This window comes from Cryptomeria japonica, chromosome 7, assembly GCF_030272615.1.
Source record: "Cryptomeria japonica chromosome 7, Sugi_1.0, whole genome shotgun sequence".
NCBI classification, from domain to species: Eukaryota; Viridiplantae; Streptophyta; class Pinopsida; order Cupressales; family Cupressaceae; genus Cryptomeria; species Cryptomeria japonica.
Genome location: NC_081411.1, coordinates 279,384,273 through 279,390,047, shown reverse-complemented (window position 1 = coordinate 279,390,047; position 5,775 = coordinate 279,384,273).

Sequence of the window (5,775 nt, the reverse complement as noted above, 5' to 3'; positions counted from 1 at the left end):
TGATGAGGATATTTTTTGGTAATTTTTTTCTGCATTTTTTTTGGTTAATTTTTTATTGGGCATAATCATTGTTTTGAAAAATCCTTGTGTATGGAAAGCATAATTTAATCTAAACTCAACATTTTTTGATATTAAAAAAAAAAACTGTATAGAATTGTCTCTAGTTTGATGCCATATAATTTTTTTTTCAAAAACTTAAAGACAAAAAAGTTATTAAAAAACTAAAAAACCCTGTTATTTCAAGTTTATGGACCTCTTTCATTAGAAATTATTTTAAAAATAAAAATATTATAAATTTTTTTAATTTTTTGTACAAATTTGGAATCTAAACAATCTCTACTATAATGGGTTTTCATTGTTTAATTTTTTATTTTTTTTTATGAAAATGTGGTGTTTAGATTTTATTTTGTATGAAGATTGATTTGACCTTCAAGTTGCAGGTTAAATCAGGTCCAAGCCAAAGGGTTGACAGTCCAAGCCATTTCCCAAGCCAAAATCCGAAGGAACAATAGGGCCAAAATTCAAAATTATTAGAAATGGGATCTGGTTTAGGATACGAGATCCCGTTTTAAAATAAAACGGGATCCAACGAGATCTCGTTTTAAAATAAAATGGGATCCAACAGGATCCCGTTTTTATTTTTATTTTTTTTATGTTATTGGTTTTTTTAATTTATTAAAAATAAGCTATATATACATGAAATATTGGCAGGATGTTTGAGAGTGGTTTCAAATCTCTAGGAGTTATATTGCGAATTCCAAATTTTAGAAGATCTTATAAATTTTCAGACAGTCAAATTCTAGCAATCAGTAGGCTCCTATCAACATTCTCTCTCTCTCTCTCTATATATATATATATATATATCATTCTCTTTATCTCCCTCAAGCTCTAGACCTATCTTTCTCCTCTGTCTCACAAAATCTAGATCTATCTCTCCACCTCTCTCTCACATCCTGAACTCTCGACTCTTTGTCTCCTCTCTCTTTCTATGCACCTCCTGTCACTCCCTCCCTACCTCTATTTATCTCTATATACCTCTCTATCTCTAGAAGTTATTTCATGTATATATTGGCAGGATGTTTGAGACTGGTTTCATATCTCTAGGAGTTATAATGCGAATTCTAAATTTTAGATCTTATAAATTTTCAGATAGCCAAATTCTAGCAATCAACAGGCTCCTATCCGCATTTTCTCACTCTCTCTATATCACTCTCTTTATCTCCCTAAGGCTCTAGACCTATCTCTCTCCTCTCTTCCCCAAAATATAGATCTATCTCTCCACCTCTCTCTCACATCCTTAACTCTCTTCTCTTTATCTCCTCTCTCTTTCTATGCACTTCCCCTCACTCCCTTCCTACCTCTATTTCTCTCTATATAATTCTCTCTCTCTCTCTCTTCCTACATACTTAGTTAGATGTTTAAATGTATAAATTCTTTCTGATATGTTTAAATGTTATATATATGTTATATATGTTTTCAATGTTATGTATAAATGTTATACATGTATAGTTAGATGTTAAAATGTTATCCTAAGACCCCTTAATGCATCCTAGGACCTCTTAAGACACCTATGGCCCCTTAAGACACTTAGGGCTCCTTAGTATATCCTAGGACCTATTAAGACATTATAGGACCCCTTAGTACATGCTAGGACATCTTTTGACCCCTTAAGACACCTAGGACCCCTTAGTATATCCTAGGACCTCTTAAGACATCATATGACCCCTTAGTACATCCTAGGACATCTATTGATCCTTTGAGACACCTAGGACCCCAAGTAGTACATCTTAAGACATCATACCACCCCTTAGGACATCTTAGTACATCCTAGGACCTCTTAAGACACCTAGGACCCCTTAGTACATTCTAGAACCTATTAAGACAAATCATACAACCCCTTAGTACATCATGGGCCCCTTAAGACATCCTTTACATAAGACGAGCCCTTAGTACATCTTGGTCCCCTTAAGACATCATATTACATCTCTCTCTCTCTCTCTCTCTCTCTCTCTCCTTTTTTCCCCTTTTAGTCTTTTTAATACTGTCTCTCTCTCTCTCTTGGTGTCCTAGGGGTCATATGGTGTTCTAACACATGTGTGGCCCTTAGGAACCCATATGACCCCTAACGACACCATATGACGCCTTAGGACAACATATGATCCCTCAGAATACCATATGACCCCATTTAACATCCTAGTACATGACATGACCCCTTAGGACACCATATTAACCCTTTTAACATCCTAGTACACGACACAACCCCTTAGGACACCATATGACCCCTTAGGACAATATGATGTCCTAATGGGTCATATGGTTTCCTAAGGGGTCAAATGGTGTTCTAACACATGTGTCACCCCTTAGGACCCCATATGACCCCTAACAACACCATATAACCCCTTAGGACACCATATGACCCCTTAGGATACCATATGACCCCTTTTAACATCCTAGTACATGACATGACCCCTTAGGACACGATATGACCTCTTAGTACAATATGATGGATCCTAATGGGTCATATGGTGTCCTAAGGGGTTATATGGTGTTCTAACACATGTGTGGCCCCATAGGAGTCCATATGACCCCTAACAACACCATATGACCCCTTAGGACACCATATGACCCCTTAGAATACCATATGACCCCTTTAAACATCCTAGTACATGACATGATCCCTTAAGACACCATATGACCCCTTAGGACAATATTATGTCCTAATGTGTATGGTGTCCTAAGGGGTCATATGGTTTTCTAACACATGCATGGCCCCTCAAGACCCCATATGACCCCTAATGACACCATATGACCACTTAGGATACTATATGACCCCTCAGAACACCATATGACCCTTAGGACACTATATGACTATTCAAGACACCATATGACTGCTTAGAACACTATATAACCCCTTAGGACACCATATGACCCCTTAGGATGCCATATGACCCCTTAGGACAATATGATGTCCTAAGGGGTCATATTGTGTCCAAAGGGGTCATATGGTGTTGTAACACATGTGTCACCCCTTAGGACCCCATATGACCCCTAACAACACCATATAACCCCTTAGGACACCAAATGACCCCTTAGGATACCATATGACCCCTTTTAACATCCTAGTAGATGACATGACCCCTTATTGAAATATGATGGATCTTAATGGGTCATATGGTATTCTAACACGTGTGGCCCCTTAGGATCCCATATGACCCCTTAGGAAACCATATGAGCCCTTAGAACACCATATGACCCCTTTTAACATCCTAGTACATGACACCATATGACTCTTCAGGATAACATATGACTCCCTAAGGGGTCATATGGTGTCCAAAGGGTTCATATGGTGTTCTAACACATGTGTGGCCCCTTAGGACCCCATATGCCCCCCAATGATATCATATGACCCGTGAGGACCACATATGACCCCTAACGACACCAAATGACCCTTTTGGACACCATATGACCCCTTTTAACATCCTAGTACACGAAATGACCCCTTAGGACACCATATGACCCCTTAGGACATTCATATGGTGTTTAGAGCAGTCATATGGTGTCCTTAGGAGTCATATGGTGTCGTGAGAGGTCATAAGGGTAACTAAGGGGCCACACATGTGTTTGAACACCATATGACCCCTTAGTACAATATGATGTCCTAAGGGGTCATATGGTGTCTTACAAGGTCATGTCCTGTACTAGTATGTTAAAATGGGTCACATGGTGTCCTAAGGGTTCATATAGTTACCAAGGGGTCATATGGTGTCCTAAGGGGTCATATAGTTACCAAGGGGTCATATGGTGTCCTGAGGGGTCATATAGTGTCCTAAGGGGTCATATGGTTTCTTTAGAGGTCATATGGTGTCCAAAGAGGTCATATGGTGTTGTTAGGGGCATATGGGGTCCTTAGGGGGGACACATGTGTTAGAACATCATATGACCCATTAGGACATAATATGGTCCTAAGGGGTCATATGGGGTCCTAAGGGGCCACACATGTGTTAGAACACTATATGACCCCTTAGGACACCATATGACCCCTTAGGGTGTGATATGGTGTCCTAAAGGTTCATGTTGTACATACCAGGATGTTAAAAAGGGTCATATGGTGTCTTGGGTTCATATGGGGTCCTAAGGGGCCACACATGTGTTAGAAAAGTATATGACCCTGTAGGACATCATATTGTCCTAAGAGGTCATGTCGTACATACCAGGATTTTAAAAAGGGTCATATGGTGTCCTAAGGGGTCATATGGTGTTCTAAGGGTCATAGGGTGTCCTAAGGGGTCATATGAGGTCCTAAGGGGCCACACACATGTTAGAACACCATATGACCCCTTAGGACACCATATGACCCTTTAGGAGATCATATTATCCTAAGGGGTCATATGGTGGCCTAAGGGCTCATGTCATGTACTGAGATGTTAAAAGGGGTCATATGGTCTCCTGAGGGGAAGTAGAGAGATGGAGGGAAGGAGGGAGGGATGTATGAATAAAGAGAGAGGAAGAGAGTGAGGAAGAGAGAGAGGAAGAGAGGAGATAATGATAAGTTTAGAGGGGGGAAATAGATAAAGAGAGGTGGAGAGGGAAAGAGATAGAGACAAGTGAGATATACAAAAGTGGAGGGGAGAGTTGGAGTGAGGGAGAAAAATAAAGGTATTCAAAGAGAGGGAGGGAAGGAGAGGTATTCTTTACTCCACCTCTCTATCAAGTACCCATCTATCTATACTCTCTATCTCTCCTCTCCCTTTATGTATTTATGTCTTCTCTCTAGATATGGGTATCTATCTTCCCTCCTTCTGTCTTTATCTCCCCTCTCCCTCTCTCTACCTAACTCTCTTTCCATCCCTATCTACTTTTATCTCCCCTAATTCTCTACCTCCATTCTACTCTCTCTCTCTCTCTCTCCATACTCTCTCTCTAGATACTTATCTCTATCTACCCAACCTCTCTTTAAATAACTCTCCTCACTAATACATTTGCCCTAAAATTCCGACGACGGTTTCCGATGGAGAAGGTATATTGTGAACAAATTTGATTTTTTTTTTGAAACATTGCCCACATTCATCGGAATTCCGACGATCATTCAATATATGTTTGCGGTAGAGAAGGAATTGGCAACGACATTTGTGTTTTTTATAAAAAGTGCCCGCGTTCGTCAAAATTCCGACGACAGTAGGCATTACTTAAAAAAAACTGAAAAAAACCAAGACATTTCAAATGATTTCCGCGACCTCTTCCCATTCTCTCGTTGCTGCCCCAACAACGCATTCCTGCCCATAGTTCTACCTCTATTTTCTATAATCCCCTAGCGTTTCCTCCGCCACTATTCATTTCTTTTTCCTGGTCATAGCTGTTTAGGCGGGAACCACTCATGGTCAAGCGGTTAACTGGTTTTTGTTTGATTTTATGGTGGAATTTTCTTGCAGGAACCATAACAAAGTGCCGCGGAAGGAACTAGTTTTTGTTCGATCTTTCACTCGGCCGCGGAAGGAACTCAAACAAGGATTGAAGGCCCCCCACTTCATGGCCACGAAAGGAACAATATAGTGACAAACCCCAGCCATGACTAGTTTTTTCTAGGTAGAGGAAGCAACATAATATATCATGAATAAGCTGGTCGTCGAAGCATTGTTGGGGTTAATTGCTGAGTTCGAACCCAACATTCCCCCCCCCTCCCCCCCAAGTGTTGGGCATTGGCATCTACCAATAGCGATCATCCAAGCTAGCCTCAAAGCAGACATGCAGGGAGAGGTTTTTTCTGATCTTAACACT